Source organism: Carlito syrichta, unplaced genomic scaffold (genome assembly GCF_000164805.1).
Source record: "Carlito syrichta isolate Samal-C Ts95f unplaced genomic scaffold, Tarsius_syrichta-2.0.1 Scaffold301704, whole genome shotgun sequence".
In the NCBI taxonomy this organism is placed as follows: domain Eukaryota; kingdom Metazoa; phylum Chordata; class Mammalia; order Primates; family Tarsiidae; genus Carlito; species Carlito syrichta.
The window spans coordinates 30,001-45,228 of record NW_007245800.1 but is presented as its reverse complement, the minus strand read 5'-3'; the positions used below and the strand labels follow the sequence as shown (position 1 = coordinate 45,228).

At 37.0% G+C, this 15,228-nt stretch overlaps 1 protein-coding gene across 1 annotated transcript in view; it reads right to left on the bottom strand.

Moving 5' to 3' along the window:
• Nucleotides 1-11,456: 11,456 nt before the first annotated feature.
• The window catches only part of LOC103257427 (forkhead box protein P2), a gene marked incomplete at its 5' end in the record, with an annotated part of 33,699 nt that continues 29,927 nt past the window's right edge, over nt 11,457-15,228 (bottom strand). Inside the window, one exon of the mRNA XM_008055147.2 lies at nt 11,457-15,228. This exon is cut by the window's right edge and continues 218 nt beyond it.

Here is a 15,228-nt window from a genome sequence, read left to right as displayed (position 1 = left end):
CTACAGATTTTTCTCACTCAGTGTGTTTTACTCCATCCTCTCCTCTTCATCCCAAACTATGTCTTAGTCGAGGTTTTCATCAGACGTATCTGGACTATTTTATGTTTCCTTAACTGGATCTGAGCTTCTGGTCTCAGTCTACGTCCCCATTAAATATGCTTGGAGTGATGCCTGATATATATATATATGTATATATATATACACATATATATGTGTGTGTGTGTGTGTGTATGTGTATATTATATGTGACTCTCCTGCATGTATCTATATATGACAATATATGTAAGTTATTATTTTAGTCAGTTATTTTTATGTATCCTTCAATACTTCAAGATTTGGTTCAATAGACATCTCCAAGAAGACCGAATAAGGCTTACACTGGTCAACTTTACCAACCCACTCTGTGCATAACTCTACATTAGTTGGAATATCAATATATGTATCTATGTCACTCACAATTAGCACCAATTTTTCAAGGGCAAGGACTGTTCATTTTGTATCACTAGTTTTAGTCAATTATCTATCATACTATGTATGCTTAATAAAAGTTTCCTGAACTGGATTAAATCTTCAATGTTAAGCTTAAAGTTAAACCATAAATAATAAAGTCATACAATATAGTATATCAATAATTTTTTTTTCAAAATATTGATTTTTGCATCTGAAGCTCCCAATATTTAATTATCTGTGCAGATAGACAGAAATCATCTTAGTAAAGTTAATGAGAGTGTCTTGGGTCACGTTTTGTTATTGCCCATTGTGAATGCCATTTTATGAATGGTCCTTTACTATTGTCAGGAGCTTGGAATATATGTCATTCATATGTCATTAAGGCAGGGAAACTATATATCCTATCCCCACCGTTTCTCTGCCCCAGAAAGGGTATATTATAATGAAAGCAAGTTTCTCACTAAATTCTGCCCCAAGTACACATGTTTCTTAGCAAACAGACAAAATAACATTTTCTAACCAGCTATTATAAGGTCAGGCATGTACCTACTCTCTTGTTCTTAGGCATTTTGACAAGAGCCCATATTAGTTTCACTCAGAGGACAGGACCAGTTAACCTTCTATTGTAATCAGGCAAGAGAATTATCTTAGTTCATTTGGACGGCTATAACAAAATAACTTATACTGAGTAACTTATAAGTAACAGAATTTCATTTCTTATAATGCTGAAGACTGGAAAGTTTATGATAAAGGTGCAGATTTAGTGTCTAATGAAAGTGTGCTTCCTGATGCTTTCTCATAATGTATCCTCACATGTAGAAGGAGTGAGCCAGCTTCAAAAGAGGATGAGGCCTCTTTCTATAAGGGCACTAATCCCAGTCATGAGGGCTGAATCCTTATGACTTAATCACTTCCCCAAAGGCCCTACCCCCACCATCATCTCTGGGATTAGAATTTCAATATATGGATTTTGGAGGAACACAAACATTTAAGCCATAGCAAGAATCTTCTGGTAAGCAGTGTTACACAAGACCAGACAAACTTGATGATACACTGCTAGCCTGACCTTGTTCCTACAAGAACAGAAGGGACTGCACATCTTCTTTTCTCTGACCAATCATACATTTTTTTAGCCTCTTCTAAAGCATCAATTTCATACATTCTTAGTCTACTCCCTCCAGTAGTAAAAGTTCTTCCCACTCATTTTGCTAATGCACAAACCTTCTGGGCAGATTTAGATAATGTTATGTTAAGTGTTTGTCAAAACCACCTGTGAAGTCCTGATTACCTTTTCCCAAAGCTAAGTGGCCATCCTTGGAGTAAGGTTACTGAATAAGGAACTTAATATATTATCTGATACCTAGGATCTAATGAAATTAATTTATACATACGTTTTATGATGATGCTATCTATAATCGAGAATTTCAAAATAAATTCACACTATAACAAAAATGTAGCAAAAAAAGTCTTCAAATATCAATTTTGGTCTATAGTTTGTTGTTACACTTTTTTCTTTCCTCCACTCAATGAAAGGAATATGGGTATATTGCCTGAAGTAGAATTAGGTTTGCTATGGCAGAAATTCCAGAAAGGAAAAAAGAGTTAATGTTTTCTATTGCCTTCCCAACTAATGTCATGAAAGCTATTTTGGTCTTTTCTTAGTTGATTGGTACATATGTCACCCTCTGGTCAGTTGACAAGCAACCCAAGAGTTGAACATGAGATCAAACCATAGATAATAGGAAAGAAGAATAGTGGAAGAGAAAGTGAATGACTTTTGATACTGAAAAATCCTGCCGGGCTCGGTGGCTCAGCCTGTAATCTTGCGCCTTTGGGAGGCTGAGGTGAGTGGATTGCCTGAACCCGCGGGTGCGAGACCTGCCTGGGCAGGCGAGACCTCATCTCTACAATAAATCAAAAAATTAGCTGGGCGTGGTAGCGTGCACCTGTAGTTCCAGCTACTTGGAAAGCTGAGGCGGAAGGATCGCTGGAGCCCAGCAGGTCGAGGCTGCGGTGGCTGGGAGCGGCCACTGCACTCCAGTCTGGGTGACAGAGTGAGATTCCAACTCAAAAAACAAAGAAAGAAAGTCAAGTCAAATCTTGACTGGGCTCCTTGGCTCATGCCTGTAATCCCAACACTTTGAGAGGCTGAGGTGGGAGGATTACTTGTTTCCAGGAGTTCGAGACTAGCTGAGGCAACATAGCAAGAGCTTTTTTCAACAAAAAATTAAAAAATGATCCAGTTATGGTGGTGCATGCTTGTAGTTCCAGCTACTTGGGAGCTGAGGAAGAAGCATCACCTGGACCAGAAGGTCAAGGCTGCAGTGAGCCATGGTGCCACTAAATTCCAGCCTGGCAACAGAGTCCGTGGTTTTAAAAAAAAGAGAGAAAGAAAAGGAAAAAGACTACATTTTAGAAATGTTATCAATTTCTTCCTTCACTTAAAAATAACAACAAAAAGGAGAGCGTACCTATCAACAAGGATACCTGCACAACGAATATTTGTATACCTAACCCTTAACAGTACACCACAATATTAAAATAAAAAATAAATATAATTTTAAAAAACAATGATACTAGCATGTGTTGAGCAATTCCTATGTGCCAGGTACTTGCCCTGATATTTAGGAACTTTTGCTCCTTTTATACTAATTGGGAGAAGTTCCTTGAGGATAGAACGCTGTTTTGCTTTGTTCACTGCTTTGATCTCCAGCACCTACAGCAGAGTCTGGTTTATCATCAACACCAAATAAATATTTGTTGTTAAATGAGTAAACTGCCTTATCAAGCATCTGTCAAAAAGCCCTGTGAAGGAGGTATTCTCATCACTTCCATCCTACAGTTAAGGAACCTGAATACTAGGCTAGGAAACCCCTGAGCTTTTGCAGGTGAATTGAGAATCTACCCAGACCAGTCTGCCATGACTTTCTCCTGCTGTCTTTGTTTTAGTTTCCATTCCTCTATCTAGTTCTTTCTCACACAGCACTTTTGATGCAAAGAGGCACAGCCAACAATTATGACCCATAGCTGTATAGCCAATTAGTGGTGAAATAGCTCAGAAACCAAGATTTGTGATTCTGAGCCATCTCGTCTCTTCATCCCAAACCAGCTTCCCTCAGTCAGAACAAATAACTCATTATTTATTGAAGTTGGATATTGATTAGCTCTCAAAAGCTGCACACATTTGCCGTCTTTTTGCCTTTTGAAAAAATAATTTCTTAGATCATGATTACTAAATTTAGCTCAACTTTAGATTTTAAGAAAGTGAATCAGATGATGTTGAAGCTGAAAGAGACTTTTAATGACATTTGCTGAAATTCCTTTTTTTTCCTAAAAAGACGAGCAAACTGTGACCCAGCGGGTGAAGTCATCCATTCAAAGCAACCCACTGAATCAGTGAAAGAATCACAGTAGAAGCTAAGTTCAATGACTTCCACATCTATATGCTAGACTGACTTCCTTGATTCAATGACACACCATTTTAGAATTACATGTTGACGTGAATGAGACCAATGTTTGTTTTCTACCCAGTATGGTTTTACAAAAAGTGGCAATAAGGGAAATCATGATGAAGTTGGTTATCCACTCCTGAAACTTCCTTTAAGCTCCCCTGTCACATGTTCTTGTGTTGCCATTTAGAATGTTGTGACTTACTTGTTTCCAATAAAGTCCTACAGCTTTTTGAGTCTTGGCACAGGCTTGCATCCCACAGTTCTGAACCCTAACATGAGCAATAGAAATGTAATCTCAGTTAGAAGGATGAAGCATTTTATGAGGTTCTTATAACATCAACTTCTGAAGTTTAACCCCTGAATATATCAACACTGTGTTTGGACAACTCATGTTGAAATCAAACACCTTATCCAACATGTTTCAAGAACACAATCCTTGCCAGCCCTTTACCTTAATAGTGTCTGATCGACTTGAAGAGTCACGTGTCCATGAAGGAATAGTAAGGAGGAAAAAGAAAATGGCAAGGAGATCTGAAGGGGCCCTTAATCAACTCTCATGCCAAATGTAACACGTAGTCAGAAATTCCACTTACACACTCTGCTCTAGAATAGTACATGGAGAAGGTTAAAGTGAGCTTATTGTGTCTGACTTGTGTCTGTCAGTGTTGATTTCTTGATGGAGAGGATCTATTTTCCTTAAGGCTTAATAATAGACACAGATGAGACATTGGCTGACGGAGGCTTTTGACAAGAGGGTGGTTATGATGATGAAGGGAGAAGGTGACCATCACTCAACATCTGGAATACGAAACTAGAAAAAACGCTTTCACCTTTTTTAAGCTAAGAGACAGAGATATCATCTTGGTGTCACAGCAGTATGTAAAAGTTTATTACAGTTAAAGGGTTTTCCTCCACTTAGAAATACTCAGGTTATCTTCAGATCCAGCCCAGTCTCTGAGAGAACAGAAGCCAAGATCCTAAGCATGGGGGAAGGTTTGAGACTGTCATTCCTGAAAGAGTGTGTCAAATAGGTGAGTTTTACCTCTGTGACAATATTGCTAACTTCCGTTTTGTCTTTCAACTGTTGGCCACAAAGTGCCAGTGTCAAAATACAGTTCAACACAATGCCAGGAAGCCGATTCTTCTATTCCAGGAAGAAACAATGGGAGCAGAGGTGGGGTAAGAGCTTGTCAAGAGAGGTGGCCTCATGGTGACAGTGACTCCAATGGTGATAGAGGGCTGACATCAGCAGGCAGTCTGGCCCCTAGCTAGCTACAGCTACATGATTAGCGTCCAGCAGTGCAGAAAAAGGTTAGGAGAAACTTGCTGATGAGCAGAGACTGTCACAACCAGCTGCAGGATGAGGTTAGCTATGCAGTGGACTTCACAATCACAAGAGTGAGGGCCTCAAAGACTAGGATTCCAGGGGTTCAAAAAGCAGGATTGTACCCAAAGGCTATTGCTGGGATGTGATTTATGTCATCTACTTTGCCATCCTGGTGGGGTCTGAGAAACATAGTTAGATAAAAACAGACACATTTCAACTAAGACCTTCATGAGGGGTAGGTTTCAGGGATTCTCACTCCAGATTCCTTCACTGAGTGCTAGAGAGGAGAAGCTGTTTGAACCAGAACTATTTACATCAAGGATTTTGAGGACGAGATAGCTTTATGTGAAAAATCACTTCTATACAGCAAACATATATCTGAGAATGAGAATAAGGAAACTGTCCCACAGCCCGAAGGGGTCCAGCTTTAGATTTCCCTGAAAGAGCCTCCTCTGTGCTGTACAGCATGTGCCTCAGTTCCCTAAATGTGGAAGACTTTCAGATATTCCCTGTATACCTCACAAGTACAACATTTACAGCTTTATGTGTAACAGAAATTCACCAAATGTAAAATTTTCACCAATTACACTTTCCACTCAGCTTGTTTTTCCACCAAACACCCAATTTGAAATTGTTTCCAACTTGCAGATCCTACCCACTGATAACCCCCATGGTTTTGGATTGCAAGATGAATACTTCTCTGATCTCATTGCCATTGAGAGACTGAACATGGATTGGAGATTAGAGAACCTCATGCATCTCCTATTCTTTGTCTTCATGGCAGAAGTCACTAGTAGAGGGCAAATTTACTTGTAAAGTGAGGTTATGGCCTCAGAAGCCATCATCTGGTATTAATTAACCCTCCGCTATGTGCCAGGCACTCCAGGCAGCCACTATGCATCAATTAGAGTTGGCAAATGACATGAAACCAACTCAGGCTCAGACCCCACAATCCCATTCAATCCCCTTAGACTCTGTGTGGAGTAACACATCCCAGCTGATTAGTCCCCGTCAATATTCCCTTTCCAATGGGCTAAAACAGGAAGCCTCTCAAACTTTAAAAAGGCTTTATTATAGCTTGGTCATGAGCATTTTGAATTATTCAGTACTGTTAGTATTTTCCTAAAACTCAAAAGGCAACTGAGTAGATTTCTTTTTTGTAACCCAGTGGAAAAGTAAAGCTTATTGACTTAAATCCACCTTTTGAATATAGTTACAGTGATCACTAAACAAAAAGTTGCTATTATCTTCCCAAGGGGCTTCAATTTCATTGCTTATGCAATATCTGAGTTATAGAAAATGAATTCTTTTGTTCAAGCCATAACTTCTAAGTTCGTTGGCATGAAATAAAAAAGCTTTTCCCCCTTATTTTTATTAGATTTAAAAAAAATACCCTAATATGTCATTTAAAATTTTTAAAGCCTCTTTGGACACCTGATCTCAAGGTCGACTATCTCTCAAATGTTCTGTATGGTATATACTCCTCAAGTGACCTAATAATTTTTTTCTAAATGCCAGAAGTAACAATTATAGTGCTAAAATTTCCTTCTCCAAAAAAATAAGATAATAATGACTATTTGCCCAAAAGTACACAAAGATGCATTCGTTATACAGTAACAACAGTTTTTAACATGGGTGAAGCTGGAGAACATCATCCTAAGTGAACTCACTGAGAAAAAGAAACCCAAACACTGCATGTTCTTATTTATATTTGGGAGCTAATTTGGTACAAAGAAATTGTAGACACTGGGACATCAAAAAGGGGGAGGTGGGGTGAGGTGCTAGAGTTCAGAATACAATGCTTACTATCTGTGGAATGGGTCACCAAGACCCAATAAGAGAATTAATATTTCCATTTAGTGATGGAGACTACTATAAGACTCTTTCTAAAGTAAATAAAAAGTGAAATAACTATTGTAAAATGACAAAAATAACTGATCAGACATCAGAATGAGTATTAAGTAAACCCTCACCAGTGGTAGGTAAAGGAGAATACACTTGAGAATTAGGAATCTCAGGCTGGAGTCAGCCAAATGTGTTGGATTATCGCACAAGGCTCGCATAGCTCATCATGGTCACTTGGAAAACAGCTTAATCTGTAAAATGATTTTAAAGTTCATTTAGTTATTTGCAGTCTTTTTTAAAAAATTAACTTTGAACTAATCTCTATTATCAGAGGTCAAAACTGCAAATAAATGCACAGCATCACTAGAAAGCCTTTGATATTATTGTAAGACTTTCAACATCAATGTGTCATATTCCCAGATAAAAGATTCCCATTGAGACTCTGTTGATTTGGTTTCTTGTGGATTCACTGTCTAGAGCTCCTTTATTTGAAGGACACCAAATAAGACGTTTAAATATTGGTGTACAGCTCAATGTCAAGGACTCGGCTTGGTGCTCATCCACATTTTCCTTAGCTTTGTTCCCCTTCCCCCCCCCCCGAAAAACTTGCTTTTTATGGCTTCTGGAAGATGTGTGAATTTCTGATCATCATAACTTTATATTAGAAGAAATGTCATTTTTAAATTTTATAAATTTACTCTGAGACTTCTTGTAAGTTTTCCCTACACACAGACACATTTGTTCCAAGAGAATTGGTAATTTTTAAATGTTGAATTTTCTATAGTATCATTTCAATACATATAAAGGAAAGTTGAATAGTGAGGCCAGGTTAAGTGTTCTTCCCAGTGTCACATTTCCCACAGGGAAGAGAATGATGGCTTAGGGGCTTTGTCTCTTTTTTAAATATATAATTTTACATTATTTTAGATTCGAGGGGTATCTGTTTTTTAATTGAGCATTTTGTGTAGTGATGGGGATTGGGTCCCGGTGGCCCATTCCACAGATAGTGAGCATTGTATTTTGAACTCTAACACCTCACCCCACCTCCCCCTTTTTGATGTCCCAGTGTCTACAATTTCTATCTTTGTGCCCATTTAGCTCCCAAATATAAATGAGAACATGCAGTGTTTTGTTTTCTTTCTCTGAGTGAGTTCACTTAGGATGATGTTCTCCAGCTTCACCCATGGTGCTGAAAAGGACATGATTTCATTCTTTTTTTAATGGCTACATAGTATTCTACTGTGTATATATGCCACATTTTATTTAATCTAATAAGTCATTGGTAGGAACTTAGGTTGTATCCATGATTTTGCTGTTGTGAAGTGCTACAATGAAAATGCAAGCTGTTTGCCTCTTATCAGCACCCTGGATTTTACTATGGGAACAGGCAAGCTGTTCTGTATGATTTCCATAATGTTCAACAGCACATTTCTATTGAGCATAAGGGTGATCTACAAATGACTGATAAGAGAAGCATATAGCTAGTCCAGGTCCAAATCAATAACCTCTTCAGTTTGATAATCATGACTTGAAGAGTTGAAAAAAATACATATCATGCCTAGTCATAGTAGGAACATTTTCTTTAATAACTCTTTTCCTTCCCTTCTTTCTGTTTACCCTCCTCTCTGGATGTGACTGTTCATTGTCAAACCTTTGACCCCCCATGATCCTCAAATACAAGGGGGAGTTGGCAAAAAACGCCCGAATTTATTTATAGAAAACTGTGCTTTTATTTTTACATGTTCAAGTTTCAGTCACCTTCAAAGTACTCTTTGTTTGATGCAATACACTTATTGAGACACTTTTTCCACTACTCAAAACAGTTTTTTAACTCATCAATTTTGATGCCTTTTATTGCTTCTGCTGTTTTTTGTTTCACTTCTTCCATGTCAGCCAAATATTTTCCTTTAAGGACTTTTTTGATCCAGGGAAACAAGCAAACAAAAAAAAAGGCACTCCAGGCGAGATCAGGTGAATATGGAGGGTGGGCATGTGGGTCAAGCTGTTTTGGGCCAAAAACTACTGAAAACTCGGTGCAACATGGGCAGGTGCACTACTAAATCACTCATCATGAAATGGGTAAACATGTTGAAAGAATCTTAAAAAATAAATAAATAAATAACTGCAGCTGAATGCAGCCTCTCACAATAACACTAGCTGGTGCACTGATACAGATGAGTTCCTAGAACACTTTCCTAGCAGGGAAAGCCAGTACTACAAGGGGACCACCCTCCAATAGATAATTTTGGTTTTTTGGTGGGGGGGTCCCCTCTCATAAGGACGGAGGTGGACATTTACTGTAATGTAGATATTTTAATTTTCTACATGAGTTCTGGAAGTAAAAATCCATTAATTTAGGGGATAAGATCAGCTTCAACTTTAGAGACAGACTGGCATATATTCATTTCAAAGACTTTTAAGTAAACCTTCACAAGAGTTTGAAATCAACAGTGTACATCTGGGGCCTATGGTTTTTATTTTGTTTTCTTTCTGAAGCATGTGTGCCTGTGTGTGAGAGAGTGAGTACGTATGTGCATATATTGGCTTAGGTAATAAAGTAGAGTCAGCTATAAGGTGCAAATTTCCCAGAAGATTATAAACTCTTAACTTTTCTTCCTACTAATGATCTTGATCTTTCTACATATTCATGTGTCACATGGCTTCTTTCAGCCAGTGTTGAGGGTGGCAGAACACAGGACGGCTAAAGGGAACAGTATGTCAAATTGTGGGTGATGTTATACTTTATTTTCTCAAGTCATACGTTCTCTTGCAGTTGCCTTGTGCCCTGCTGTTTAAAAGGTTTTCTATGCAAGTTAAAAACTGAAAAATAGTGAAAAGATGTAGCTTAGGTTATTTCTTTCATTGGCATTTCAATGTTGAGATTTGTTTTAATATCATTTTGTAAAAGATTTGAAAGATTAAGGATTTGATTGCTTAGTTCTCATAACTTCTATTCAGGGAAATAGTTAAAATGTGACTTGCCATCTGTATTTCCAGTCTGCTTAGTTAGAATTTAAATTATTTTTTGTCTTTTTACTTTTTAAAAATTCAAAAGTAATAATTCTCCATTGACTCAACACACTATATCTGGGCAATACAATGTTTTAAACCACAGGATGACGTGGGTTTGAATTTAGGCTTAAATACAAAGCATTTGTAAAATCAGTTTCACTCCTTTCTTGTTAGTTCTAATGTCTAAATTGTTCTTCCTATATTAACATATAGAAAATGCCAGGACTGAATTCACATCTTGTTATACAGTTTTTAGTAACTAAACAAGATACACTGTACAGGACAGGTTGGTAATTATTTACCTTCAATTAATTGATAGTGAATAAAATGAATTATAAGTTTCAAGAAAATTAATATCATGTTCAGACATTTCTTTTAGAACAATTTTTTTTTTTTAATCCTGTGGAAAGCTCAAGTCAAGGTACGCTTTCACTAGGATGACAGAAAGCATTAAACTATGCATAAAATAAAAAATGCACAACATATTTCTTTCCTTCTGATAATGGCAGATCTAGAAACATATTCACGTGAAAGAAAAAGGCAAATATTCCTTATGCAGAGCCCAATCTAGCCTATTTTTGTCACTAATATGATGGGTCTGAAACACATCTCTAATATCCTAAAAAATATTCCCTTCAAAATTATGGGCCAGGCTCGGTGGCTCAGCCTGTAATCCCACTGCTTTGGGAGGCCGAGGTAGTGGATTGCCTGAGCCTGCGGGTTCAAGACCCGCCCGGGCAACGTGGAGAGACCTCATCTCTACAATAAATCAAAAATTAGACAGGCGTGGTAGCGTGCGCCAGTAGTTCCAGCTACTTGGAAGACTGAGGCGGAAGGATCTCCGGAGCCCACCAGGTGGAGGCTGCGTTGGCTGGGAGCGTGCCACTGCACTCCAGTCTGGGCGATGGAGTGAGACTCCAACTCAAAAAAATATATACTTACCCTGTCCCTGTCTATTTCTCCAGAACATGGCAGGAGGCCATGGGTGTGACTGATATTTTAAGGCCAAAAAAAAAAAAAAAAAAAAAATTATGAAGTTAAAAAGAGGAAAGCAATCATGTCTTCCCTTGGCATTTTTTAAAGTTCAGAATAAATGATGTCAAATTGTATTAGAATAAAAACATGAAAATATGAGATGTTTGTGTGCGGAGGCAGTTTTGAACCTGAAGAGAGTTTTTAATGGAATAGTTTTGACATGCAGCCCCGTCTTCATTTACTAAATTTGCGTACGATCTGGTTTATGAATCCCCAATTTCTAAGGAAATCATTCCAAACAAATTGCGGGGCATGTGTACACAAATTTATGACTTGGCTCTGGCAGGAAAGAATGTTCTCTCCGAAAGAATAAAATCCTAGTTGTTATAAATGGGTCAAAAAGAATTATATTTTTTTATTTATACTTCAGAAATGTAATCAAGTGAATGAAATGGTTTCATATACATTTTTACATCCAACAGCAGTGACACACTGTTCATACATTATTCCTATAGTAAAATGTACACCCTTTTTTTTACTAAGTAAGATTTGCCAAGTGTTCATGGACAAAAAATACCTTTCATTGCAGCCTGCACTGGTGAAATAACAATAGTAAGCCACGTTCCTTTCAATAGCTTTACAGTATTAATAAAGCTATTGTCCAAATGCGTGTTAATATTGGTATGTGTAAGATGAAGTCTCAAAAGTTCTCCAAAATGTAAATGCCCAACTTGAAAACTTTACAAAATATTGTATTAGATTTTGCGACTGAATCTACCCAGGGACATTAAAGTCCAGGATGGTTTATTTTAAGTGTAACTTCTGTAGCTCTATTCCTAGCTGACTATTCTTCGATTCCCTAATCACAAAGAAATGCACTCTTATGAAGTTAAGCAGCTGTAGACACAGAATGCTGATGACATTTTCTCCAAATCTGAGTTATCTGAAGAAAACCCAGTTAGTGGTAATTCTACCAAATACTTGTAACATTCACATAAAATTTTAATTGATTTTCAAACAGTACAACTGTGCCACGAGTCCAACCACATAGAATATAAGCCTTAAGCCCACTAGGTTTAAGCAATTGTGTCTTTGTAGACTAAAACTATGTAAAATAAAATCTGATAACTCCCTGGTGTTAGAGGTAGACAGTTTTCTTTCAAATCCTAGGTTTGGTCCTTTATTTTATTCAGCAGTGAAAGCCATGAATACAGAACGAATAACAGCTGTTACAATTCTCAACCATGACTTCTAACGTCAGAGAATTCAAAGTATGAACATAGTACACAGTAATGAAAAGTATCAAAAATTAGTTTACCTCAAAAAAGATAAATAAAACAGGTATATTCCACCAATACATAAACAGATGTTTGTGCTACAGTTTAAAATTTGCTGTATACAAAAGATCATAGTCCCCATAATCAGCTTATGATAGAAGCAAGAATACATGAGCCATTTAAATTGTCAGACATTATGCTTTATAAGGTATGCACAGAAGTTCAAGCAATAAATACATACATTAGTTCAAAGCCTTACAATAGCTACGCAAAGCAGATGCAGAAAAGCAGATTTGCTATTACTAGCAAGCAATGATATAAGAGTAAAAATTCATGAAATGCATTAAAGCAATGTTTTTCTTAGAAAAAGTCTGGTCATTTATGGGTCCACCAACATTTTTACATAATATGCACAATTATCAAAATACAGACCAAGCATTTCAGAAAACTCCAAAAAACCTAAAATCTATTTTCAAAGCAATTGCAGTTTTGGAGGTTTTTCTGGTATAATGTGCAAGCAGCTATTTTTTAAAATTGTATTCATATAAAACCCATGCAAAACTCTACAGGTATATGCATTCTGTGGCTGAGACTTCCTTTCAAAAGTTTTGTAACTGAGGTATGCATACTTTAGCATTGTAGTCTTAGGCCACCCTCCTGATGGTACAACTCTCACAGCTACTTCCAGTCCATCAAAGCCTTTCGAACATGCACCTGAAAGACCCATTTCCCCTTTCAGATAATCCTTACAAGTAGGATCCTAGAAGACTGAAAACCATCCTTCACAATACCAATCTTTCTTTTGATACCATATCGTAAACTTCCGGTTCATTGATCATGACCCAAAGACAAACATAATGAAAAGTAGCAGTTACTGTGACGTTCTCACGTTTCATGCAATCTGCCATAATTGTTCTAATTTTTTTTCTTTTTTTTTCTTTTTTTTTTTCTTTTTTTTTTTGCAGAGGTAGAAGCTTTCAGAAAGCCTTTTGGGTAAGTGGGAAAACCCTTTTGAAAGCCGTTATGTCCTTTTATTTGGTGTGATAGATGACTGGGTATCTCTCTAACTCTATTTGCTGACTTCAGCAAAGAATCAATGATGAGCTTAGTTTGCAAGAACCGGTTCCATCACATGGAACTGGTACGTCTGTTAAGCTCTAGCAGCCACCTTCTGTCAAAACTGTTTGTAAAGCAATAACCATAATCAGGTTATGAGGTCCCTTGGTTGGGGGAAAAGTATTATCAAGACTTGGCACAGCACATGAAAAGCAACACGTAAAGTTTCTAGATTTTAAGCAAACATCTGACTATGCTATTTCCAACTATACCATAACGCATTATCATAGTTTTGGGGTTTGGAGTTGTCAAGAAAACCAGCATTCCAACAATTTGGCCTGCGCAAGTCTTTGAAGGGAGTGTATTGTTAGTGTTAATATCCCGTATAAGCAGAGGCAGAATTATATGTAACTTTGGTTTGACTGAAAATAAATACCATGGACTACAATTGCTATAATCTTTGCTTTCAGTGTAAAAACTCAGCTAGATCACTTTAAAATCAATATGAAATTAATTTTTGGCTTTACTAGACCTTTTATGTTTGGTTCCTACTTTTTGTTTTTTCATTATAACTTAAGACTATAAAAAAATAGTACACAACAAAGATTAAGACCATACAAGACATCTTCTAACAACATGTATTCACCACTGAAAATAACTGACTGAATGAGGGAAAACAAAAACACAAAGTACTATATATATAACAATATGCAATCTGCATTTGCATCAAGTACATAATCGTTTTGGTCAGTGATCCACATTTGTTGCTTTCTAGCATATCATAACTTCCACTGCGGATTTTGTCCTCACCTCTGTCTTTAATGAAAGCAAATCTTCGTTGCACTTAGATGGACTTTTGGCCTCAGAAGATTACTCTGTGACTGAATTACTTTTTTAGTTGTGGTTTTTGTCATATTTGTTTCTTTGTTTAGGGCTAAATGAAAAGATCCCAGAGGTCATCAGAAAACAGCAGGTAGTTCATGGAAAAGGTTCCTTTGTACTAATTGAAGTTACAGAAGGCTGACCAAAGCATGTGGCTGCTTCTGTCCTTGAGCTCTTGGCCATGGTTAGAGTTGGCTTTGGTTTGCAGCTGTAGCCTTTGACTGTGTTTGCAGGTAGACAAAGCTTTATCACAAGGAGGTAAAGAGTACAGTTGTAAGATCTATGCAGATATGCAAATGTTTCTATGGTGCTTGCACAGATAATGTTAGCTTAGGATTGCACTTTACATCTTAACACTAACAGCACAGACTGGAAGCCTAAGGTTTTAGATGGTTGCAACAGTCTAATTACTGTGTTTTGTAATAACTAACTTATGTCATTTACAGTTGGTGGCACCAACATAAAAAACTAATGTTCTGTTGTTTAAAATTCAGCTAGATACAAGCAGTGACACTAATTTCTGATACTACTCCTGTGCAAATTAAAAACAATAGCAACAAGTTGAACTTGACCAGCAATTGTTTCTAACATTACAACTACTGAATGCTGGAAAATTCACATTAATGAAACTAACACTATTTTTGGCAGTATATGAGGCGCATTTGCTTTCTACAGGACATGTATCCTCATATTCAGTCATTTCATGAACCCTTAAGAGCCACATTTTTTAAATGGACAAAGCCATTATAGAAAGAACAGTTCATTTTTTTTTTCAAGAAAATCAGTTTTTGTCTTTTTTTTTCTAAAAAAAAAAAAAAAAAAAGAAAAGAGAAAGAAGAAAACAAGCAATTTGCCTGTTGGTACTGAATCCCAAAGGGCTGGCTTAATAAGTTCCTTTAGGGCTGTCTCCTTTATCCATGCTTAATAAATAGTCACAGTAAAAATTTGTCAA